Source organism: Stegostoma tigrinum, chromosome 32 (assembly GCF_030684315.1).
Source record: "Stegostoma tigrinum isolate sSteTig4 chromosome 32, sSteTig4.hap1, whole genome shotgun sequence".
Classification (NCBI taxonomy): Eukaryota; Metazoa; Chordata; class Chondrichthyes; order Orectolobiformes; family Stegostomatidae; genus Stegostoma; species Stegostoma tigrinum.
The window spans coordinates 36,541,442-36,568,520 of NC_081385.1; the positions used below are offsets into that span (position 1 = coordinate 36,541,442).

At 45.1% G+C, this 27,079-nt stretch overlaps 1 protein-coding gene across 4 annotated transcripts in view; it reads right to left on the reverse strand.

Moving 5' to 3' along the window:
* LOC125467066 (ATP-sensitive inward rectifier potassium channel 1) overlaps positions 1-26,345 on the reverse strand; it is a 100,395-nt gene extending 74,050 nt beyond the window's left edge. For 3 of the 4 annotated variants that reach the window (XM_059639016.1, XM_059639017.1, XM_048562442.2), the window contains exon 1: positions 26,247-26,343. The gene's annotated coding sequence lies outside the window, so the exon portion shown is untranslated. Of the gene's footprint in view, positions 1-26,246 lie in introns of all 4 variants that reach the window. The other variant, XM_048562441.2, reaches the window with a different exon arrangement.
* Positions 26,346-27,079: the final 734 nt, after the last annotated feature.

Consider the following 27,079-nt stretch of genomic DNA (forward strand, 5'->3'; position numbering starts at 1 on the left):
GGATACAATAGATCAGGTTGGATAAGTGTAGGTGAATCTCTGCTAAATCCGGAAGGATTGTTTGGAGCCCTGGACAGAGGGGGAGGGGGAGATGTTGGGGCAGGTGTAGCACCTCTTGCAGTTGCAGGGAAATTTTCTGGGTGTGGTGGAGAAGGTTGGTGGGGAATGTAGAGCTGATGAGGGAGTCAAGGTATGAACAGTCCCTGTAGAAAATGGATAGGGTGGAGAGGGAAAGATCTTTTTGGTGATGGGGTCTGATTGCTGGTGTTGGAAATGTCGGAGAATGATGCATTGTATTTGGATGTTGCTGGGGTGGTACATGAGGTCTCTGTCCTTACTGTTGTTGGGGGGAGGGAGCTTGAGGGCAGAATCACAGGAAATGAAGGAGACGCAGTTGAGGGCATCCTAAATTGCAGAAGAGGGGAAATTCTGGTCCCAAAAAGTAGGAGAATGTCTGGAATGTCCTGGATTTGAATATCTCATCCTAGGATCAGAAGCAGTGTAGGCAAAGGAATTAGAAGTACTCATCATTGTCTGCAGGAAAAGTGCCAGATGACTGGAGGATAGCAAATGTGGTTCCCCTGTTCAAGAAGGGGAGTAGAGACAACACTGGTAATTATAGACCAGTGAGCCTTACCTCAGTTGTTGGTAAAGTGTTGGAAAAGGTTATAAGGGATAGGATTTATAATAATCTAGAAAAGAATAAATTGATTAGGGATAGGCAGCACGGTTTTATGAAGGGAAGGGTCGTGCCTCACAAACCTTATTGAGTTATTTGAGAAGATGACCAAACAGGTAGATGAGACTAAACCGGTTGATGTGGTGTATATGGATTTCAGCAAGGGCTATTGTACAAAATGCGGAGGAATGGAATTATGGGAGATATAGCAGTTTGGATCGGAAATTGGCTTGCTGAGAGAAGACAGAAGGTGGTAGTTGACTGGAAATGTTCATCCTGGAGACCAGTTACTAGTGGTGTACTGCAAGAGTCGGTGTTGGGTCCACTGCTGTTTGTCATTTTTATAAATGACCTGGATGAGGGCGTAGAAGGATGGGTTAGTAAATTTGCAGACGACACTAAGGTCGGTGGAGTTGTGGATAGTGACGAAGGATGCTGTAGGTTGCAGAGAGACATAGATAAGCTGCAGAGCTGGGCCGAGAGGTGGCAAATGGAGTTTAATGCAGACAAGTGTGAGGTGATGAACTTTGGTAGGAGTAGCCAGAAGGCAAAGTACTGGGCTAATGGTAAGATTCTTAGTAGTGTAGATGAGCAGAGAGATCTTGGTGTCCATGTACACAGATCCTAGAAAGTTGCCACCCAGGTTGACAGGGCTGTTAAGAAGGCATACAGTGTTTTAGCTTTTATTAATAGAGGGATCAAGTTCCGGAACCAAGAGGTTATGGTGAAGCTGTACAAAACTCTGGTGCAGCCGCACTTGGAGTATTGTGTACAGTTCTGGTCACCGCATTATAAGAAGGATGTGGAAGCTTTGGAAAGGGTGCAGAGGACATTTACTAGGATGTTGCCTGGTATGGAGAGAAGGTCTTACGAGGAAAGGCTGAGGGACTTAAGGCTGTTTTCATTAGAGAGAAGAAGGTTGAGAGGTGACTTAATTGAAACATATAAAATAATCAGAGGGTTAGATAGGGTGGATAGGGAGAGCCTTTTTCCTAGGATGGTGATGGTGAGCACAAGGGGACATAGCTTTAAATTGAGGGGTGAAAGATACAGGACAGATGTCAGAGGTAGTTTCTTTACTCAGGGAGTAGTAAGGGAATGGAGCGCTTTGACTGCAACGGTAGTAGATTTGCCAACTTTAAGTACATTTAAGTCATCATTGGACAAGCAAATGGGCGTACATAAAATAGTCTAGGTTAGATGGGCTTCAGGTCGGTATGACAGGTCGGCACAACATCGAGGGCCAAAGGGCCTGTACTGTGCCCTAATGTTCTATGTTCTAACATTTTTACAGAACCGTGGGTGAGAGGAGGTGTAGTCGAGCTAGTTGTGGGAGTTAGTCTGTTTGAAATAAATGCGGGTGGTGAGTCGGCTTCTGGAGATGGAGATGGGAAGGCCCAGGAACGGGAGGGTGGTGTTACAAATGGTTCAGGTGAATTTGAGGGCAGGGTGGAAGATGTTGGCAAGTTGTTGAACTACTCGATCTCCTCGCGGACAGCACGAGACAGCACTGATGCAGTCATCAATATAGCGGAGGTTTAGTTAAGGGATGGTGTCAATGTAGTTACAGAGCAGGGACTGTTTCACAAATCCTTACAAAGAGACAGGCGTAGTTTGGGCCTCTTCCACTATCAGAATGAGGACAAACGTAAATTGGAGGAACAACACCTGCTATTTCACCTTGGAAGCTAACAGCCTAAAGCCTTAAAATTCACCTCACCAGCTTCGAAATCCTTCCACCCCAGCCTTATCCCATCTGCAGCACTTCCTCTCCTGGCCTGATCTAACCTCTCCATCTTCCCACTCACCTTTCTGCTCCACCCTTCCCACAGTCCAATCACAATAAGCCCCTGTTTGCATTCACCTACAACTATCTCTCCACTTCCTCCAGTTCCACACTACACCCCATGGGATCTCATCCCCTCCCTAGACCAGATGAACGGTTTCACCCTGAAATGTTGACTTACCTGCTCCATGGATGCTACCTGATCTGCTGTACTTTTCCAGCCTCGCACCTATAGACCTTGTACAGATGTTGTGGTGCTCTTCCAGGATGTGTTCTACTGTCAATGGTTTTGGCACATTGAGGTTTATCAGATACTGGTGTCTATCTGACACTTATTGACAATTCTATAATTCACTTTCCAAAAGTCACAAACCAGGTCTCACCTAATGACTTGTCTGAGCCAGCCTTTTGTATGATGGAGAGATTTCTCAGAATCTTCTGCTGATATCTCTCCAGTGGTTATCAGTAACTTGCTAGCTGTGCTTCTTTTTAGCGAGACACTCATGTATAAGCTGACTGTTGGAGTGAGTACACCTTCCCCATCACTGGGCTTACATTTGTCTTCTTTGCATGATGCCCTCCTCAATGTTTGCATCCGGCTCTTTATGATCTTTTTGCCTAGAGGATTTGCCAGCCTCATGCATAATGGTACACTCCACCATGATAATGATATAGCTGCTGATTCACAGCCTGAACATTCCTGCACATACCAATCGCCCTCCTATGTTTCACTTCTCTAAGTAGCTGTGTTCTCACTATGGGTTCTTATGCCTCATACAATTCTTTAATTAAATTGTCTTTTAATTATGTGAATCCACTGGTTTGCACAAACTAAGTCAATGATGTGATGTATAGATCAATGGATTCTTTCATATTGGCCCCTAACATTGAATACATACTCTTCATGCATAATATTCACATGGCACTCAAAGCACGCCTTCAAAGCTTTCTAAATTTTCTGCTTTTTTTTGTCCTTTCCAGAGAGATGCTGGGTGTAATGCATGTTGAAACAGTCTCTTTCCAACAGTAGGAAAAGTATAGTGGCTTATAACTGTTCTGTTTTGTTCAATTCATCTTTTACTGTTTCATAAATCTGCAATTGTCCGTGGAAGGAATTTCAGCTTTGCTTCATAATCCTGTCATTTGAACACAAGCTGGTAGGAGAAATGTTGCAGCCACTTTCACTTCATCAGTAATTTCTCTTAGGCTGGCTTCTTTAATAATTGATTTTTTGCCATTTATATTAGTAGTAGTGTACACTCCTTGGAGTTCTGTTACACTCAGTTCAGTGTCACTTCTGATAGTGCGAACAGTACACAACATGGGGTCTTTATTGATGTGAGATTAATATGTCTGATGACAGAATGTGTGTGTGCTTTATGGTGGAGATCACATGCCCAAGACAAACTAAGAGGGACATTGTACATGACTGAATTTCAAACTAAACATTTATATCTGTTGGGGTTGGGAATTCTAAATTGTTGCATGCGTTCAGACAATGGCCCCTGGCATCATCCTCCAGCTGTTTAGGTTGAGAAATGTGGCATTGATTTAACTTTCTACATTGTCCATTTACAAGTCTAATACTGAGCTGAATGGACTTCTGCTCTATTTCTGCCCTCACTCTGATCAATACAATTCCTCTCATTATACTTTGGAATGTATGGACAGATCCAACAAGACATCAGGAAGCATACTTTCCCTCGCTGAAGGGAGTTTTAGGACACAAGATAATTTCTAAACATGTAACTTGACCGCAATGTAAACTTTTTCCTGACCACAGGTTCCCAAATGTGAAATCCTGTAAATACAATATTATTTCTTGCTAGGGCACACCCATTGCTGGTCAGCAATATCTGGTAATAAATATTCAGCCCCTGAAGCCTTTCCAATATATACCACATGTACAATGCAAGCAAGGTCATTCCACTGCAACTAGATACATAGCTTGAATAACAGCCAGATTAAACCATAAGGGACATTGTCTACTCAGCTCACGTCATCCATGACATTTATCTATAGGTGTAACACAAACATACAGAGCTGACCTTTGTGTTACAAAGTTGCAAACCTAGCATCTTGGCTCCAGAAGAGTCCAACTGTAGCTGTCAAAAATAATAAAATGTGAGGCTGGATGAACACAGCAGGCCAAGCAGCATCTCAGGAGCACAAAAGCTGACGTTTCGGGCCTAGACCCTTCATCAGAGAGGGGGATGGGGAGAGGGAGCTGGAATAAATAGGGAGAGAGGGGGAGGCGGACCGAAGATGGAGAGTAAAGAAGATAGGTGGAGAGAGTATAGGTGGGGAGGTAGGGAGGGGATAGGTCAGTCCAGGGAAGACGGACAGGTCAAGGAGGTGGGATGAGGTTAGTAGGTAGCTGGGGGTGCGGCTTGGTGTGGGAGGAAGGGATGGGTGAGAGGAAGAACCGGTTAGGGAGGCAGAGACAGGTTGGACTGGTTTTGGGATGCAGTGGGTGGGGGGGAAGAGCTGGGCTGGTTGTGTGGTGCAGTGGGGGGAGGGGACGAGCTAGGCTGGTTTAGGGATGCAGTAGGGGAAGGGGACATTGTCTGCTTTCCGGAGAGAACACTCTCTCCGTGACTCCCTTGTTCGCTCCACACTGCCCCCCAACCCCACCACACCCGGCACCTTCCCCTGCAACCGCAGGAAATGCTACACTTGTCCCCACACCTCCTCCCTCACCCCTATCGCAGGCCCCAAGATGACATTCCACATTAAGCAGAGGTTCACCTGCACATCTGCCAATGTGGTATACTGCATCCACTGTACCCGGTGCGGCTTCCTCTACATTGGGGAAACCAAGCGGAGGCTTGGAGACCGCTTTGCAGAACACCTCCGCTCAGTTCGCAACAAACAACTGCACCTCCCAGTCGCAAACCATTTCCACTCCCCCTCCCATTCTCTTGATGACATGTCCATCATGGGCCTCCTGCACTGCCACAATGATGCCACCCGAAGGTTGCAGGAACAGCAACTCATATTCCGCCTGGGAACCCTGCAGCCATATGGTATCAATGTGGACTTCACCAGTTTCAAAATCTCCCCTTCCCCTACTGCATCCCTAAACCAGCCTAGTTCGTCCCCTCCCCCCACTGCACCACACAACCAGCCCAGCTCTTCCCCCCCACCCACTGCATCCCAAAACCAGTCCAACCTGTCTCTGCCTCCCTAACCGGTTCTTCCTCTCACCCATCCCTCCCTCCCACCCCAAGCCGCACCCCCAGCTACCTACTAACCTCATCCCACCTCCTTGACCTGTCCGTCTTCCCTGGACTGACCTACCCCCTCCCTACCTCCCCACCTACACTCTCTCCACCTATCTTCTTTACTCTCCATCTTCGGTCCGCCTCCCCCTCTCTCCCTATTTATTCCAGCTCCCTCTCCCCATCCCCCTCTCTGATGAAGGCCCGAAACGTCAGCTTTTGTGCTCCTGAGATGCTGCTTGGCCTGCTGTGTTCATCCGGATTCACACTTTATTATCTTGGGGTATTAGAACATAGAACATAGAACAGTACAGCACAGAACAGGCCCTTCAGCCCACAATGTTGTGCCGACCATTGATCCTCATGTATGCACCCTTAAATTTCTGTGACCATATGCATGTCCAGCAGTCTCTTAAATGTCCCCAATGACCTTGCTTCAACAACTGCTGCTGGCAACACATTCCATGCTCTCATGACTCTCTGTGTACAGAACCCGCCCCTGACATCCCCTCTATACTTTCCTCCAACCAGCTTAAAACTATGACCCCTCATGTTAGCCATTTCTGCCCTGGGAAATAGTCTCTGGCTATCAACTCTATCTATGCCTCTCATTATCTTGTATACCTCAATTAGGTCCCATCTCCTCCTTCTTTTCTCCAATGAAAAAAGTCCGAGCTCAGTCAAACTCTCTTCATAAGACAAGACCTCCAGTCCAGGCAGTATCCTGGTAAACCTCCTCTGAACCCTCTCCAAAGTATCCACATCTTTCCTATAATAGGGCGACCAGAACTGGATGCAGTATTCCAAGTGCGGTCTAACCAAAGTTTTATAGAGCTGCAACAAGATCTCAAGACTCTTAAACTCAATCCCCCTGTTAATGAAAGCCAAAACACCATATGCTTTCTTAACAACCCTGTCCAACTGGGTGGCCATTTTAAGGGATCTATGTATCTGCACACCAAGATTCACCTGTTCCTCCACACTGCTTAGAATCCTATCCTTAATCCTGTACTCAGCTTTCAAATTCGACCTTCCAAAATGCATCACCTCGCATTTATCCAGGTTGAACTCCATCTGTCAACTCTCAGCCCATCTCTGTATCCTGTCAATGTCCCGCTGCAGCCTACAACAGCCCTCTATACTGTCAACGACACCTCCAACCTTCGTGTCGTCTGCAAACTTGCTGACCCATCCTTCAATCCCCTCATCCAAGTCATTAATAAAAAGTAAAAACAGTAGAGGCCCAAGGACAGAGCCCTGTTGAACACCACTCACCACTGACTTCCAGGCAGAATATTTTCCTTCTACTACCACTCGCTGCCTTCTGTTGGCCAGCCAATTCTGTATCCAGGAAGCTAAGTTCCCCTGTATCCCATTCCTCCTGACCTTCTGAATGAGCCTACCATGGGGAACCTTATCAAATGCCTTGCTGAATTCCATATACACCACATCCACAGCTCGAAACTCATCAACGTTTCTAGTCACATCCTCAAAGAACTCAATAAAGTTTGTGAGGCATGACCTGCCCCTCACAAAGCCGTGTTGACTGCATTTAATCAAGCCATGCTCTTCCAAATGGTCATAAATCCTATCCCTCAGAATTCTTTCTAACGCCTTGCAGACGACAGACGTGAGACTTACTGGCCTGTAATTGCCGGGGATTTCCCTATTTCCTTTCTTGAAGAGAGGAATTACGTTTGCCTCTCTCCAGTCCTCAGGTACGACTCCAGTGGAGAGTGAGGATGTAAAGATCTTTGCGAATGGCAAAGCTATTGCATTTCTCGCTTCCCAAAGCAGCTGAGGACAAATTTGGTCTGGGCCTGGTGACTTGTCAATCTTAATGTTTGACTAAATTTTCAGCACATCAGCTTCCTCTATCTCTATCCATTCCAGCATGCACACCTGCTCTTCAAAGGTTTCATTCACTACAAAGTTCGTTTCTTGCGTAAAGACAGAAGCAAAAAACTCATTTAGGGTTTCCCCTACCTCCTCAGACTCCACACACAAGTTCCCTATGCTATCTCTGATCGGCCCTACTCTTTCTTTGACCATTCTCTTATTCCTCACATAAGTGTAAAATGCCTTTGTGTTTTCCCTGATTCCTTCTGCCAAGCCTTTCTCGTGCCCCCTCCTGGCTCTCCTCAGACCATTTTTGAGCTCCTTCCTCGCCTGCCTGTAATTGTCTAGAGCTGAGCTTGACCCTAGCTTCCTCCACCTTATGTAAGCTACCTTCTTCCTTTTCACAAGAAGCTCCACTGCTCTCATCATCCAAGGTTCCTTTATCTTACCCCTTCTTGCCTGTCTCAGAGGGACATATTTATTCATCACTCGCAACAACTGTTCTTTAAACAGTCTCCACATGTCTATAGTGCCTTTACCATGGAACAATTGCTCCCAGTCCATGCTTCCTAACTCATGTCTAATCGCATCATAGTTTCCTCTTCCCCAATTAAATATCCTCCCATTCTGCCTAATCCTCTCCTTCTCCATAGCTATGTAGAATGTGAGGCAGTTATGGTCACGATCACCAAAATGCTCTCCCAACACAAGATCTGATACCTGCACTGGCTCGTTTCCGAGCACCAAGTCTAGAATGGCCTCTCCCCTCGTCGGCCTGTCAACGTACTGAGTTAGGAAACCCTCCTGAACACACCTTACAAAAACAGCTCCGTTCAAATCTTCTGCTCGAAGGAGGTTCCAATCAATATTGGGAAAGTTAAAGTCACCCATTACAACAACCCTACTATGTCCACACTATTGTGAGCAGCTTTCTCACAGTTGTAGGAAAAAATTGAGATGCAAAGGAAGTTTCTTTGGATAATGCATTTATGCATATCGGGGAAGGTTGGAAGAGTTCTATTCTCTCAAAAAGAGATTACTGAGGAAGTTTTGAGGTAGGTGAACTGGACCTGAAACATTAACTCTGATTTGCCTCCACAGATGCAGCCAGACCTGCTGAGCTTTTCCAACAGTCTGTTTTTGATTGTGTTAATATTGAGGGAGCAATGCCATTTAAGATTCTAAAAATTTGATAGGATAGACGCAGAGAAAATGTTTCCACTCATGGGATGGCTAGAAGTGGGGACCAGGAGTGTAAGGAGGTCATAGACAAATCCAGTCAAGAATTCAGAAGAAAATTCTTTAACCAGAGTGTAGTTTCATGGTTACAAACAATAGTGAAGGCTTACAGCATTGACATTTTTAAGGAAAGGCTGAATAAACATGTGAAAGAGAATGGAACAGAATGACATGGGAATGAAATTTGATGAAGGGTTGGAGGGTTTATTTGGAGTTTAAATACCTGCTAGCCTGAATAGCCATTTCCTATTTTTGTCAACACAATATAAAGTAACTCAGAGACCAATGATAAACAATGATGTCAACCATTAAGTGTTTTCAGGAGCATAACGGCCTCCAAATTAAGCACACTAATGGTTAATATATTTCTTTTGTTAATTATTTTAAGGAAGCAGATATATGTGCTCACATGGCAACAGTCACACTGTATAATTTCACAGTCTACTAAGCAACTGCACCAGATGGGACCAACCCACAGAATCCCCAAGGAACTGAGTTGAGAGATGAAGTGAAACTCCAGTTCTCACTTTTTAGGAACTCAAAGGCTGTACTTGTGATCTAGAGGAATGTTCTTGTAATCACATATTCAGAAATGTAGTAAGACATGACTATTTCAATTTCAATATAACAGTGACAAAATGTGTCAGGAGGTGCCAAACAGTACCTCTGAAAGACAGATCTTCAAAGACATGAGGCCTTCAAGATAGGAATGGATGGAAATAAACAAATTGACTTTTTAGAAGGGACTTGATCATGTTCGGCGTGAAATCTTTGAAGAACAAATAATGTTTGAACCAAGTGACAAATATGTGCAGTCATTTGGAACTAGGCTTCAACATCGACAGTTGGAGATAAGGAATGTACGAGGCTTAGTCTGGAAGAAGACTCTGCTGAGGGCTCCCTGCCATTCTCCAACTACATTGTCTGGGACTTGAATCACGTTTTTGGTTAGTCTAGGCCAGAGTAGGTGGTTCTATAAGATCATAAGACCATAGGAGCAGAAGTAGACCATTCAACTGATTGTGTCTGCTCCAGCATTCAGCCAAAGCTGATATGTTTCTCATTCCCAATTTCCTGCCTTCTATCCATCACCCTTCATGCCCTTACTTATCAAGAATCTATCCATCTCTGTCTTAAATACACTCAGTGACTTGATCTCCACAACCTTCTGTGACATTGAGTTCCACAGATTCATCACCCTCTGGTTGAAGAAACTCCTCCTGATCTCAGTTCTACAGCATTATCCCTTCACTCTCAGGCTGTGCCTTCGGGTCCTAGTTTTTCCTACTAGTAGAAACACACTTGCAATATCCACTCTATCCAGGCCTCTCAGTATTCTGTAAGTTTCAATGAGGTACGCCCTCACCCTTCTGAACTCCATCGAGTACAGACACAGGATCCTCAACCGCTCCTCATATGACAAGCCCTTCACTCCCAATATCATTCATGTAAATCTCCTTTGGACCCCCTCAAATGCCAAAACATCCTTCCTTAGACACGGGACCCAAAACTGATCACAGGATTCTCTTTCCCAAATATGCTTTTTAAAGCAAACCAGGTAACTTTCACAGATACAGTTTACAGATTTTTCAACTTAGCACTGGTTAAGAGAACATTAATGACCTTTGGTTTCAAGAATGAGGCATTAGAAAGGAAACATATGGAAGTGATTGAACCGAGTGTTGACAAAACAGAAATGGGCAGGAGAATGGCAGGTGAATTGTTTGTTTTTGTCAGGTTTTATTTCATAATTGTACAAATAATGTGATGATATCCATTGTTCATGAGAACACAGGGGAAAGTGGTATTTAGCTGCACTCAGTGTCCTGTGTGAAAAAGTTACCCCTCAGGACCATTTTAAATCTTTCCTTTCTCACTTTAAATCTGGCTCTGCATTCTCCTACTCGAGGAAAAAGACCTTGGCTATTCACCCTTTCCATGCCCCTCAAGCCTTTAAAACCTCCATAAGGTCACCCCTCAGCCACTGATGTTCTAGGGAAAATATCCCCATCCTATTCAGCCTCTCCCTCTACCTCAAACACTCGAACACTGGCAAAATCCTTATAAATCTTTTCTGTCCCCTTTCAAATTTAACAACATCTTTCCTAGAGAAGCATGACCAGAATTCAACACCGTATTACAAAATTAGCCTCACCAATGTTCTATGCATGACTCCCAAACACTCGTACTCAATGTTATGACCAATGGAGGCAAGCATGCCTTCTTCACCACTCTGTCTATATGCAATGCCACTTCCAAGAAGCTATAAATCAGCACCCCTCAGACTCTTTGTTCAGCAACACTCCTCAGGGTTCTACTGTTACGTATGTAAGACATGCCCAGTTTTGCTTCACCAAACTGGAGCACCTCACATTTATCTAAATTAAACTCCATCTGCCGCTCCTCAGCCCATTGGCCCAACTGATAAGGTCCTGTTATACTCTGAGGTAACCTTCTTCGCTGTCCATTACACCACCTGTTTTGGTGTTGTCTGCAAACTTTCTAACCATACTGCCTATATTCACAGCGAAATCGCTTATATAAATGATGAAAAGCAGCGGACTAAGCAGTGATAATAAAATGTGAGGCTGGATGAACACAGCAGGCCAAGCAGCATCTCAGGAGCACAAAAGCTGACGTTTCGGGCCTAGACCCTTCATCAGAGAGGGGGATGGGGTGAGGGTTCGGGAATAAATAGGGAGAGAGGGGGAGGCAGACCGAAGATGGAGAGAAAAGATAGGTGGAGAGGAAAGTATAGGTGGGGATGTAGGGAGGGGATAGGTCAGTCCAGGGAAGACAGACAGTTCAAGGAGGTGGGATGAGGTTAGTAGGTAGGAGATGGAGGTGCGGCTTGGGGTGGGAGGAAGGGATGGGTGAGAGGAAGAACAGGTTAGGGAGGCAGAGACAGGCTGGGCTGGTTTTGGGATGCAGTGGGTGGAGGGGAAGAGCTGGCCTGGTTGTGTGGTGCAGTGGGGGGAGGGGACGAACTGGGCTGGCTTTGGGATGCGGTGGGGGAAGGGCAGATTTTGAAGCTGGTGAAGTCCACATTGATACCATTGGGCTGCAGGGTTCCCAAGCGGAATATGAGTTGCTGTTCCTGCAACCTTCGGGTGGCATCATTGTGGCACTGCAGGAGGCCCATGGTGGACATGTCAACTAAAGAATGGGAGGGGGAGTGGAAATGGTTTGCAACTGGGAGGTACAGTTGTTTATTGCGAACCGAGCGGAGGTGTTCTGCAAAGCGGTCCCCAAGCCTCCGCTTGGTTTCCCCAATGTGGAGGAAGCCACACCGGGCACAGTGGATGCAGTATACCACATTGGCAGTTGTGCAGGTGAACATCTGCTTAATATGGAAAGTCATCTTGGGGCCTGGGATAGGGGTGAGGGAGGAGGTGTGGGGGCAACTGTAGCATTTCCTGCGGTTGCAGGGGAAGGTGCCGTGTGTGGTGGGGTTGGAGGGCAGTGTGGAGCGAACAAGGGAGTCACAGAGAGAGTGGTGTCTCTGGAAAGCAGACAAGGGTGGGGATGGAAAAATGTCTTGGGCGGTGGGGTCGGATTGTAGCTGGCGGAAGTGTCGGAGGATGATGCGTTGTATTCAGAGGTTGGTGGGGTGGTGTGTGAGAATGAGGGGGATCCTCTTTGGGCGGTTGTGACGGGGGCGGGGTGTAAGGAATGTGTTGCGGGAAATGCGAGAGACGCGGTCAAGGGCGTTCTCGACCACTGTGGGTGGAAAGTTGCGGTACTTGAAGAACTTGGACATCTGGGATGTGTGGGAGTGGAATGCCTCATTGTGGGAGCAGATGCGCCGGAGGCAGAGGAATTGGGAATAGGGAATGGAATTTTTGCAGGAGGGTGGGTGGGAGGAGGTGTATTCTAGGTCGCTGTGGGAGTCGGTGGGCTTGAAATAGACATCAGTTACAAGCTGGTTGCCTGAGATGGAGACTGAGAGGACTAAGCACTGAACCTTGTAGCACTCACTGATCACAGTCTAAAAAATAACACTCTATTACTACCCTCTATCTCCTACCTTCCAGCCAATTTTGTACCTAATTATTTATCTCCCCATGGATCCCATGTGAACTAATCTTACTAAATAGTTTACCATGCAGAACCTTATCAAAAGCTTTGCTGAAGCCCATATAGATAACGTCTACCATTCTGCCTTCATCAATCTTCTTTGTCACCTCTTAAAAAAAGCTCAGTCAAGTTAGAAAGACACGATTTATTATGCACAAAGGGATGTTGACTATCCCTAATCAGATTGTGTCTTTCCAAATGCATGTAAATCCTCAGAATCCCCTCCAACAATTTACTCACCACTGATGTAGGCTTTCTGGTCTATAGCCCCTTGGCATTCCCTTACAGTCTTTCTTAAACAGCAGCACCACATTAGCTAACCTGCACTCTTCTGGCACCTCGCCCATGGCTATTGATGGTACAAATATCACAGAGAGGTGTCCGACAACCTCTTCCCTGGCTTCCCACAAAGTTCCGGGAAACGCCTGATCGAGCCTCAGGGATTTATCTACCTTTATGCATTTTAACATCTCCAGTACCTCCTCTTCTGTAATTTAAATTCTTTTCAAGTCATTGCTATTAATCTACGCAAGTTTGCTAGTTTTCATGTGTTCTCCACAGTAAATATTGACACAAAGTATTTGTTTATCATCTCACCCCGCTCATGCTTATGGAACAAGCTGCCAGAGGAAGTGGTGGAGGTGGGTACAGTTCTAACATTTAAAAAGCACCTGGATGGGTATTTGAATAGGAAGATTCTGGAGGATAGGGGCCAAATGCTGGTGAATGGGATTAGATCAGAATGGGATATCATTGGACCAAAGGGTCTGTTTCCATGCTGTTTGACTCTATGACTGTAGCCTGCACAACTTTGGTGTCAATGCCCGTATTATTTGATTGTCTCTCACTGAGAGAGGAAGTTCAGATTTTTGAGAAAGCACGAGTTGTCAATTTTAATTCCTGATTCCTGCATCAGACTTTGAGAAAATCAAAGTTGAATCTCAAATTGCTAATTGAAAGTTGCTTGGGGGAGAAAAAACACATTGATAAGGGTAATGCAGTTGCCGTGATTTGCATGGACTTCAGTAAGGCCTTTGGTAAGAAACCACATCGAAGACTGTTCCAAACTATAAGAGCCCATGGAATCTAACGTAAGTTGGCAAACTGGATCCAAAACTGCTTGTAAATAGAAGGCACAGGGTGATGATGGAGAGTTGCTTTTCTAATTGGAAGCCTGTGACAAGCAGCATAGCCCAGGGATCGATGCTGGAATCTTACGGTTTGTTACATACATTGGTGACTTGGATGTGAATGTAGGTGGTATCACTAGTAAGTTTGCAAATGACATGAAAGTTGGTAGAGTTTCTAATAGTGAGGAGGATGATCTTAGGCTACAGCCTAATATTGATCAGCTGGTAAATCAGGCAGAGCAATGTCAGATGGAATTCAATCCTGATCAGTGCGAGGTGACGCATTTTGCAAGCTCTAATGAGGGAAGGATGTACACAATGAATGACCATCCCCTACACAGTACGGGAGAACACAGGGACTTTGGAGTGTAAGTACATAGATCCCTGAAGATGTCAGCACAGGTAGGCAGGGTGATGAGGAGGGCATTCAGGGAGCTTGCCTTCTTTAGCTGGGTCTTGTTACAACTTTCTAAAACACCGGTTTGGTCACAGATGGTAGACTTTGTGCAGTTTTGGTTGTCACACCATCAGAAAGACATTATTGTAATGGAGAAGGTGCAGGGAGATTCACCAGGATGTCACCTGAGATGGAGAGTCTCGGTTATGAGGAGAGACTAGATAGGCTGAGTTTATTTTCACTGGGGCAGAGGAGGCTGAGGGAGGATCTAATTGAGGTATACAAATTATGAGAAGCATAGATAGGGTAGATTGTCATAATCTTTTTCCCAGGGCAAACACACCTAAGACCAGAGGGGATATGTTTATGTTGAGAAACAAGTTGTTCAGAGGAGATCTGATAAAAACTTTTTTTTCATCCAGAGGTTGGAAGAAATCTGGGATGTGCTGCCTGGGCAGACATAGGCAGGTGTTCCATAACATTTCAGAAGTATCTGGATGAGCGCTTAAATTTACAGTGATATGGACCAGGCACAGTAAATGAGATTAGTGTAAGAGATAATGGGAACTGCAGATGCTGGAGATTCCAAGATAATAAAATGTGAGGCTGGATGAACACAGCAGGCCAAGCAGCATCTCAGGAGCACAAAAGCTGACGTTTCGGGCCTAGACCCTTCATCAGAGACGGGGATGGGGGGAGGGAACTGGAATAAATAGGGAGAGAGGGGGAGGCGGACCGAAGATGGAGAGTAAAGAAGATAGGTGGAGAGAGTGTAGGTGGGGAGGTAGGGAGGGGACAGGTTGGACTGGTTTTGGGATGCAGTGGGTGGGGGGGAAGAGCTGGGCTGGTTGTGTGGTGCAGTGGGGGGAGGGGATGAACTGGGCTGGTTTAGGGATGCAGTAGGGGAAGGGGAGATTTTGAAACTGGTGAAGTCCACATTGATACCATATGGCTGCAGGGTTCCCAGGCGGAATATGAGTTGCTGTTCCTGCAACCTTCGGGTGGCATCATTGTGGCACTGCAGGAGGCCCATGATGGACATGTCGTCAAGAGAATGGGAGGGGGAGTGGAAATGGTTTGCGACTGGGAGGTGCAGTTGTTTGTTGCGAACTGAGCGGAGGTGTTCTGCAAAGCGGTTCCCAAGCCTCCGCTTGGTTTCCCCAATGTAGAGGAAGCTGCACCGGGTACAGTGGATGCAGTATACCACATTGGCAGATGTGCAGGTGAACCTCTGCTTAATGTGGAATGTCATCTTGGGGCCTGGGATGGGGGTGAGGGAGGAGGTGTGGGGACAAGTGTAGCATTTCCTGCGGTTGCAGGGGAAGGTGCCGGGTTTGGTGGGGTTGGAGGGCAGTGTGGAGCGAACAAGGGAGTCACGGAGAGAGTGGTCTCTCCGGAAAGCAGGCAGGGGAGGGGATGGAAAAATGTCTTGGGTGGTGGGGTCGGATTGTAAATGGCGGAAGTGTCGGAGGATAATGCGTTGTATCCGGAGGTTGGTAGGGTGGTGTGTGAGAACGAGGGGGATCCTCTTGGGGCGGTTGTGGCGGGGGCGGGGTGTGAGGGATGTGTCGCGGGAAATGCGGGAGACGCGGTCAAGGGCGTTCTCGATCACCGTGGGGGGAAAGTTGCGGTCCTTAAAGAACTTGGACATCTGGGATGTGCGGGAGTGGAATGTCTTATCGTGGGAGCAGATGCGGCGGAGGCGGAGGAATTGTGAATAGGGGATGGAATTTTTGCAGGAGGGTGGGTGGGAGGAGGTGTATTCTAGGTAGCTGTGGGAGTTGGTGGGCTTGAAATGGACATCAGTTACAAGCTGGTTGCCTGAGATGGAGACTGAGAGGTCCAGGAAGGTGAGGGATGTGCTGGAGATGGCCCAGGTGAACTGAAGGTTGGGGTGGAAGGTGTTGGTGAAGTGGATGAACTGTTCGAGCTCCTCTGGGGAGCAAGAGGCGGCGCCGATACAGTCATCAATGTACCGGAGGAAGAGGCGGGGTTTGGGGCCTGGGTAGGTGCGGAAGAGGGACTGTTCCACGTAACCTACAAAGAGGCAGGCATAGCTGGGGCCCATGCGGGTGCCCATGGCCACCCCCTTAGTCTGTAGGAAGTGGGAGGAGTCAAAAGAGAAGTTGTTGAGTGTGAGGACGAGTTCAGCTAGGCGGATGAGAGTGAACTCGTCCTCACACTCAACAACTTCTCTTTTGACTCCTCCCACTTCCTACAGACTAAGGGGGTGGCCATGGGCACCCGCATGGGCCCCAGCTATGCCTGCCTCTTTGTAGGTTACGTGGAACAGTCCCTCTTCCGCACCTACACAGGCCCCAAACCCCGCCTCTTCCTCCGGTACATTGATGACTGTATCGGCGCCGCCTCTTGCTCCCCAGCGGAGCTCGAACAGTTCATCCACTTCACCAACACCTTCCACCCCAACCTTCAGTTCACCTGGGCCATCTCCAGCACATCCCTCACCTTCCTGGACCTCTCAGTCTCCATCTCAGGCAACCAGCTTGTAACTGATGTCCATTTCAAGCCCACCGACCCCCACAGCTACCTAGAATACACCTCCTCCCACCCACCCTCCTGCAAAAATTCCATCCCCTATTCCCAATTCCTCCGCCTCCGCCGCATCTGCTCCCACGATAAGACATTCCACTCCCGCACATCCCAGATGTCCAAGTTCTTTAAGGACCGCAACTTTTCCCCCACGGTGATCGAGAACGCCCTTGACCGCGTCTCCCGCATTTCCCGCGACACATCCCTCACACCCCGCCCCCGCCACAACCACCCCAAGAGGATCCCCCTCGTTCTCACACACCACCCTACCAACCTCCGGATACAACGCATTATCCTCCGACACTTCCGCCATTTACAATCCGACCCCACCACCCAAGACATTTTTCCATCCCCTCCCCTGTCTGCTTTCCGGAGAGACCACTCTCTCCGTGACTCCCTTGTTCGCTCCACACTGCCCTCCAACCCCACCACACCCGGCACCTTCCCCTGCAACCACAGGAAATGCTACACTTGTCCCCACACCTCCTCCCTCACCCCCATCCCAGGCCCCAAGATGACATTCCACATTAAGCAGAGGTTCACCTGCACATCTGCCAATGTGGTATACTGCATCCACTGTACCCGGTGCAGCTTCCTCTACATTGGGGAAACCAAGCGGAGGCTTGGGGACCGCTTTGCAGAACACCTCCGCTCAGTTCGCAACAAACAACTGCACCTCCCAGTTGCAAACCATTTCCACTCCCCCTTCCATTCTGTTGATGACATGTCCATCATGGGCCTCCTGCACTGCCACAATGATGCCACCCGAAGGTTGCAGGAACAGCAACTCATATTCCGCCTGGGAACCCTGCAGCCATATGGTATCAATGTGGACTTCACCAGTTTCAAAATCTCCCCTTCCCCTACTGCATCCCTAAACCAGCCCAGTTCATCCCCTCCCCCCACTGCACCACACAACCAGCCCAGCTCTTCCCCCCCACCCACTGCATCCCAAAACCAGTCCAACCTGTCTCTGCCTCCCTAACCGGTTCTTCCTCTCACCCATCCCTTCCTCCCACCCCAAGCCGCACCCCCAGCTACCTACTAACCTCATCCCACCTCCTTGACCTGCCCGTCTTCCCTGGACTGACCTATCCCCTCCCTACCTCCCCACCTACACCCTCTCCACCTATCTTCTTTACTCTCCATCTTCGGTCCGCCTCCCCCTCTCTCCCTATTTATTCCAGTTCCCTCCCCCCATCCCCGTCTCTGATGAAGGGTCTAGGCCCGAAACGTCAGCTTTTGTGCTCCTGAGATGCTGCTTGGCCTGCTGTGTTCATCCAGCCTCACATTTTATTATAATGAGATTAGTCTAGTTTGGTGTTTATTAGTCAGCATAGAACTAGTGGGCTGAAGGGCCTGTTCCTATGCTGTATTACTCTATGACTTTAGTTAGTTTACCTCTAATTGCCATACATGGTAGGGTGTTACTGAGGTGAGTTAAAGGTCTTGGAACATTCTCCATTCTCAGGAATGTCATGTGCTGAGCTGAACAGGTTTCATACAAGTGTAAGAGATAATGGGAACTGCAGATGCTTGAGAATTCCAAGATAATAAAATCAGAGAGCTGATGAAGGGTCTAGGCCCGAAACGTCAGCTTTTGTGCTCCTGAGATGCTGCTTGGCCTGCTGTGTTCATCCAGCCTCACATTTTATTATCTTCATACAAGTGTAGCCCTTTGATGATAATCATATCCACTGTGATCAAAAGGGGTAAAGCTATCAGAGGTGAACTGGGGGGCAAGTCTCATGTGTTTAAGTGCCTGCCAGTTAATCCGTAAGTTCTATCTTTGTTGTATCAACCACTTAAAGTATCATTTACAGCTTCTATTGAAAACAACTCACTCATTAGTTTATGTTGATTTAGTTTTAATTATAAAGGTAAAGGTTATAAAAGTGGAATTGTGCCAATTGCTTTCTACTATATGGGTCATTTGGTAAATTTCATTCATTTAGGTTACTAGTCTCCTTGGCAATGATAATGGGCTTGGTAGGGACCTAAAGGCTCTTGGGGAGGTAGAAAGATTGACCCAAGTTCTCAATGAATATTTCACAAGTGTGATGAAATGTGCCTTTAAGAGGGATTTGTTCTGCCCTGTTTCTCTTCAAGAAATGCATTGTAAACCTAAGCCCAAGTGTCTGCTGCATTGAAAGCAAGTTAAATAACTTTGAATTATTTTTGAATTAGCCAAAAAGAAGATACACAAGTGGGTGGAACCAGGCTCACACAGAACCTGTGCTTTAGTTTTTGCTTTTAGTTGTTGATATTGGAGTTTTTGGAGTGGAAGATGCTAGATATATTTCTCTCTGCTGCCGCAAAAGCTTGAGTTCTCTCTCTGCTGCTCAATTCATTCTTCTGGTCTTTGCATTTCTGCTGGACCTTGCTTCTTTTTCTGCTTGTATTTTAACAGTGGTGTAAGAATGAAGTGTGTTTTGCTTAACACAGTGTTTTACACTTGCCTTCAAATAAAATAAAAGTTAGGGTCTAGGCTATCTCCTTGATGTATTTTAATGGGAGACAATAAAGTGTGGAGCTGGATGAACACAGCAGGCCAAGCAGCATCTTAGGAGCACAAAAGCTGATGTTTCGGGCCTAGACCGAGGATTTTTCTGATGAAGGGTCTAGGCCCAAAACATCAGCTTTTGTTCTCCTAAGATGCTGCTTGGCCTGCTGTGTTCATCCAGCTCCACACTTTATTATCTCAGATTCTCCAGCATCTGCAGCTCCCAATATCTCTGTACTTTAATGGGGTTTGGTCTCATCCATTACAGTGGATGGTAGGGACACCGGTGGTGGGGAAGTCACTGTTTAAGGTGGCAGATGGCATACCAAGGTTTTATTTAAAGTTGTTTGATGGAATACATCCAAAACTAATGTCAGAATTCAGGACAGATGTTGCAAAGGCACCGGCCATTGTCATTGAAAAGGTAGTGGGATCATTGAAAAGAAAGAGAAGGCACATGAAAGTTGGTGGAACTCTTGAACTGCCTATGTAAGTTTTCCCACAGTGCTGTTACGAGTGGAATTCCAGCAGATTGACCCACCAACAATTGACAAAGAACAGTATAATTCCACATCAGAATTGTGAGTCACTCAGAAAGGACCTTGCACATGGTGGTGTTTGTATGTGTCTGCTTCCCTTCTCCTTATAGATGGTAGAGGTTATGGGCTTTGAACACACCTCAGTGAGATACTACAGTGTATCTCGTAGATTGTGCACACTGCTGCTACTGTGTACAGGTGGTGGGGAAGTCATCGTTCAAGATTACAGATGGCGTCCCAAGGTTTTATTTAAAGTTGTTTGGATGGAATGCATCCCAAACAAATGTAAGAATGCAGGATGGATATTGCAAAGACCCTAGCCATAACCTTCCATTCCTCCTCAGGTATAGAGGCACTGCCAGAGGATTCAAGAATTGTTAATGTTCCATCATTGTTCAATGAAGAACAATAATAAACCCAGCAGCTTCAGGCCAATTAGTTAAGCCTCAGTGCAGAATAGATTGTGGAAATAATAATCAGGGACAAGTCAACAGTCACTTGAACAAATGTGATCTTATTAATGAAAGTCGGCATGGATTTTTACAGGACAAATTGCTTTACACTGATTGGATTTTTTGTTTGTTGAGGGTAGAGAGGGTTTATTAGGAGAACATGTAGCGTACATCAATTTGCAAAAATCATTAAATCAAGTGCCACCTAACAGGCTTGTCAGCAAGTGAGAGTGGAATAAAAGGAATGGTAGCAGCTTGAGAACACAATTAACTGCATAACAGAAATAGAAAGGATGGAAGGTTGTTTTTCAGGCTATAAGATGTTTAAGTGAGGTTTCCCAGGGTTCAGTATTAGCACCTCTGTTTTTCTTCATCAGTATTAACAGACTCAGGGTGTGACTTACATTTGTAGGCCAAATTTCAAACATAAGGTGACACCATTTTTGGAGGTGCAGAAAACTCTGAGGAGGACTACAAGAGACAAAATCAAGCTGGTGGAACAAACAAGTGTACAGCCAATGAAATCCAACACAGAGAAATGTGAAGTGATTCATTTCAGTAGAAAGAACAGAGACAATATGAAAACAAAGCTCAGTTTTGTGTGTCTGGACTGGTCAGCTTAGGGGGCACCTCTGTTTGAGGGTGGTGCCTGGCATACATGCCTCAACACTGAGCAGAGAACAATCACTCCACAGTTCCACAGACACAAGTCTGCATACCGACACATTGGCTGTCGGTTTCAGAAGTCGATGCCGTGTACAGATCTTGAAGGTGTGCAAGAAGATTATTAGTGGGAATATTGTACATGGGAACACAACAGCCATGTTGAGAACACGAACACATGATGCAGCAGTGGTCCCCAACAATTAGTGTTGGAGTTAATTGTGGGGGGAGAACCCAATAACAACGTTCCCCTGACTAGAGAATGTATCATTGAGGGATGGGCTGGGTTTGAGAGGAGGCCTGAGAATCGCACAGCAGGTTGGGGATGAAATGGGTGAATGGAACAAATGGGATTTCAATGGCATGAGTAAGTTGGCATGGAATGAGGGAATGAGTAGATGAAATTAGTTAAGTTTAGCAAAAATGGCGCAATAAAAACTATTTGTTAATTCATAACTTTAAAGCTATTCTTTGTGCTTGAAATTGATTGAAATGAAAATGTTTTAGAAAAGCTGTTAGGTGAATTAAAGAATATATATGATTGATGATGAAGGAAGTGATAACATTCAGTTTCTGCACTATCTGACCGCAATGGATATGCCATAATACAGTCATAAACTCAGTGAAGGAGTAGTTATAATGTTGCTATGAAATTCAAACCCTACACAGGCAATTGCCATGGAACAAGCTGGCACTCCTGTTCTCTTCAATAGTAAATGCTGAAATTATAAGAGGCAGATTTTAGGGAATGTTTATTCCTCAAATAATATTGAACCCATCAGAGGTAAAATTGTCTTTTGAACTCAGGGAAAAACAGTTCCCAATTAGACCTTCATAATCTATGACTACAAACAAATCACAAGATCAAACTCATAACAACATTTATATTTATGACCCTAGATTTGTTTTTACACATGGACAGCTTTATGTGATTTTTCCAGAGTGATTCTATTAAAGCGTTTGGTGAAAAAAAATTAGAAGTCTGAATTTAAGTATTGTTGCAAAAAATATGCTAGCTTGATGAGAAATATTTTTCAGGGCATTGCTGGTACAAGAGAAAGATTGCAGTTATAAAGCAGATACAGGAACAGAGGGATATAGGGAGTAAATTCACAAATCATTGAAGGTAATAGGGCAGGTAGAAAAAGCTGTTAATGAGGCATTACGATTTCTTGGCTTTAACAGTAGAAGCATAGAGTTCAGATGTGAGGAAGTTGTGATAAATATTTATAAAACGTAGGGTTGGCCTAAGCTGGAGGATTGTTTCCAGTTTTGGGTGCTGCACAGGAATGTAAATGTAGAGAGGGTTCAGAAATATTTAAGAGAATAGTTCCAGGGATGATTAATTTCGCTGACATGGATAGATTATAGGGCAGTTCCTTCTGGAGAAAAGATGGTTGGAAGGAGATTTGATGGAATTTTTCAATGCCATGAGAGCTTTGAATGGAGTAGTTGGAGAGGAAGTGTTTCCATTGGTGGAAAAATCAAGAATAGAAAACACCAGCATAAGATGTATGGTAAAATAATACACTAAGACTTATTAGACAGTACCTCCAAAAAACCACAATGACCAATATAGTCTGGAAAGACAAGAGCAGCATATAAATGGAAATACCACCACCTTCAAATTCCTCTCCAAGCCACTTATCATCCTGATTTGGAAAGATATCACCATTCCTTCAGTGTCACTGGATCAACTTTCTGGAATTCTTTCCCTAAGAGCATTGTGGCTCCGTCTACTCACCAGGATTGCAGTAGTTCAAGAAGACAGCTCATCATTAAGGGGAGGCAATGGCCGAGTAGCATTTTCACTGGACTATTAATCCAGAGAACCAGATAACATTCTGGGGGCCATGGCAGATGGTGGAATTTGAATCCAATAAATATCTGGAATAAAGAATCTAATGATGACCATGAATCGATTGTCATTAAAACCCATTTAGTTCACTGATGACTCTTAGGGAAGGAAACTGCCATCCTTACCTGGTCTGGACTACGTGTGATTCCAGACTTACAGCAACGTTGAACTGCTGTCTGGACAATTATGGATGGGCAATAAATGCTGCCCAACCAGTGACGCCCTCATCCTGTGAATGCATTTTAAAAATTACCTTCTCAAGGGCCACCAAGGATGGACAATCAATGCTGGCCCAGCTAGCAATGTCCACAACCCTGTGAATGAATAAAAAGAAATACCAAAGCAACATGGTCTGGGTCATCACCAAAACAATGGAATTTACATATTTCATGTCTGTCGTTTAGCTGATGGAGGTCAGACTGTAAATATATCATGAAAAAAAATAAACATCCGCACTAAGTGAGTGGTGGATCTGAAATGCACTGCTGAAAACATGCTGGAGTAGATTCACTCAGATTTATGGAAGGGAGTTAAATAATTGCCTGAAGAGAAGAAAACTGTAGGGTTACGGAAAAACTCATGACTGGCTGAGTTTCCGATCCAGAGAACTGAAAGGGTCACAATGGGTTTAATGGTGTCCTTTTGTGCTGTAACCAATTCCATGATTCAAAGAATCAGGCTTGAAGATAAGTCAGTAGATATCAGGATTACTTCCCAGCTTTAAAACAATGCTTTCGACATACGTGTTTATTCATATCAACAATCCTTAATCGAAGTCATTGAGTAAAAGGAGGTAGGCAGAGTCAATTGATTGGAAAGAGTGAGTGCCTTTGTTCTTAGAACCTCAAGTGACTATTTATAATAATGAGGCTTGTCTTTAGGCAACTGCCTCAGTCCTTGAAATGGGTGAAGAGAAGTTCTGATCTTCTGAATGGCTGAAAGGTCCCAAAGCACTGTTCACAAGAAACGAACAGATTTCTCCACAGTGTCCTGGTGGAATATTCACCTTGAACCATAGTCACAAGAAAACACAGATTGTTGATCAGTGTCACAATGCAGTTTGTGGGAGCTTGCTGTGTACAAATTGACTGCTGTGTTTCCAATGTTATAACAATAGTACACCTCAAAAACATACTTCATGGGCTGCAAGATGATTTGAGATGCTTGAGGCTAGAATATAAGAGCAGAGATGGACTTCTAGGGGTGTATAAGGCTCTGGTCAGACTGCATATGGAATATTGTAAGTGGCTTTGGGCCCAAAATCTAATGAAAAATGTGCTGAGATTGGGAGGGATTCACAGGAGGTTTACAAGAATGATCCCGGGGATGAAGGGCTTGTTATATGAGGAACGGTTGACAACTCTGGGTCTGTACTTGATGGAGTTTAGAACGATGTGGGCATGTCTCATTGAAACTTCCAGAATACTGAGAGGCCTGGGTAGAGCAGATATGAAGAAGATGTTTCAAGTAGGGGGAGAGACTAGAACCTGGGGGCACTGACCCAGAATGAAGCAACAACACTTTAGAACTGAGATGAGGAGAAATCTTTTCAGCCAGAGAATGGTGAATCTGTGGAACTCACTGTCACAGAAGGAGGCCAAGTCATTGAGTATATTTAAAACAGAGATAGATAGTTTATAGAATAGTAGGGCAATCGAGGATTACTAAATGAAGGCACGAGTATGGGGTTGAGAAACATATCAGCCATGAGCGATTGGTGGAGCAAACTTGATGGGCCAAATGAGCCAATTCTTCTCCTATATCTTATGGTCTTATGGAATGCCCCTGAGGTCATGTAAGGTGCTAAATAAAAGTTCTTTCTTTGTCTACAATATATGTGCAATTTTTCTTGACAGAAAGCTCTTTTGTTTATCTATCCAGTTCTTCATGGAGTGTAGTCAATAATTAGATCAGTTGTTCATGAATATGCAAAATTCACATGCTCCCAACCACTTCCTAAAATATAATGCATCATTGTTGCTGGTTTTAGTTTGTTGGCTATCCCAGTGCTTGCTGGTACATCCCAGTGCTGCCAATCCTCCAAATACTCACTCAGTTACTGCCCCTCGTGTATGAGGTGAGACTATTGCCAAGGCTTTGGGACTGGTGGGGAATGGATTGTGTTGTGCAGGGCAGCCCAGCGCTGTCTCAGCAGTAATCAGCACAGCCAGAGGAGCCAGTTGTCTAGCTGAACATCCCAACCTGAGCTCCTTTTCAGAAAAGCAGGTCCTGCTAAAAATGGCCACACACCCAGGGGAACACTTGCTGATTACTCTAACAAGGCCTGACCTTACATTTTCCAACAGGGAGATTTTGTACATCTTAACTGCAAACTGAAATGCAGCCAGACCCCATGGCTGAAGGATAATTTACAACGGTCAGGAGATCAGTCACTATCCGAACCCACGTGCATTTTGGCAAGGGTACAACATCAGAAAAATAGTTTCTAAATCTAAATATTCAAGAAACGACAGACCATCCAGGGCTAACAGAAAATGTACTGAAGGAATTCAGAACAAGGATAAACCCGTTCTGTGCTGAGCAATTGTCCTCACTCTTAATTGAAGTTACTTGAGGGGGTAGAAAAAGCCATTTTTTTTTTAAAAGCACAATTACGGCAGGATGAGGAGTAGCTTGGCCTGAATTCATTCTGTGTTGCTATGCCAGTGACTGTGAAGTATTACATACCTTCGCCGCTCTGTGTGTATCAGTACTATTCAGCTTCAGCACTGCTGAGTCAGTACAGTATTACCTCCTAGAAAGGCAATTCCTCACCAGGGACTACACATAGCCTGGAGCTGGGGAAAGGATCAATCACACTCCCTGGATAGCAGCCTAGGTTTTCCCTCACAGCAATAAGGAGATAAGGGTCTGCAGGGACTCTGACTCAAATCCCAATGACTGTTGACCCTGCTCCCACCCAGCCCAACACCCACCCACTCCACACTTCAGATAAACTCAAATTAATACATAAAACAAGAGGTAGCAGGCTCTAGAAATACAAAGCCAGCAAGGTTTAAATCTCTGCATCAAGCAACCTTAGCAAGTGTTTCATTCTAATCACTCTGAGAACTGATGGATTCAACATAAAGACTCATGCCACAGGCAGCCCTTCAAAGAATTATGTTTCCACTTTATATTCAGAATCTTGCCATTTATGGCCTGTTGTCGCCAATGTTGTGTAAGTCAACCAAAATGTTTTCATCTCATCTATTTCAATTGAATTTTTTTGATCCTTTATTTCAAAGTAAGTTAACAGTAACATTTTTTCTACTTACCAGCAATCAGTTCTCATAGTTAAAGCATTTCTTACCTTTGTGAAAGGAAAAGATGAGGTGTCTCTGATAAACAGGAATGAAAGGGTACTTCACATGTTACTTCTGTAAATGTCTTGCATGCTGGGTTGCTAGGAACACCCAGAATTAGACTCAAGCATTCACCTTTTATACATCTGGGTTTGGTCTCAACTGGCTAGTTGCAAATTTATATGCAAATTAATCAAAAAAACATCTGAAAGCAACGCTATTAAATCAGCAACAAGAATTTGCACATTATCGTGTTATTAATCTTTATAACTAAACCAATATCTCTTTATCAACGTCCTGTGGTGCTCTTTAAGTGGTACCTGTTATGAAAATAAAGTTTTTCCATGAATTGTTCCTGAATCAGTGCCAGGTATGGCCGTGGTTTAGTTAACATCATCAGGGGTGAAGGTTAACAGGATTTAATTTAATTTGATTGCTGTATTTGCTCACAGAACGTGTGGAGCAGTGAGTAGGAGGCATTCGAAGCCACACTTCATTTTCACAATGATGGTATTTGCATTTTGAAAACTTGAAATACTTTTGCAATAACCTGGTCTTTTTGTTTCGTCCAAGGACGTTCCAGTATATTAAATAGCTTCCGAACCCAGAATCCGGCAACGTGACGGATCTAAGGTCTAAGTAAGGTCAGCATAGACTATGTGAATATGGTGAAAGGGAGAAACAGTATATTAGGAAGATCAGTGCTGGAGGCTATTAGCAAAACTGTATCTCTACCAATAACTAGGCATTATTTTTCAAAAATGTTTAATTCCCTCAGACTTCCATTCTTTTCTTTTTAGAAAGTGCATGAAGAGATTTTTAAACTTCAACACAAGAGTTG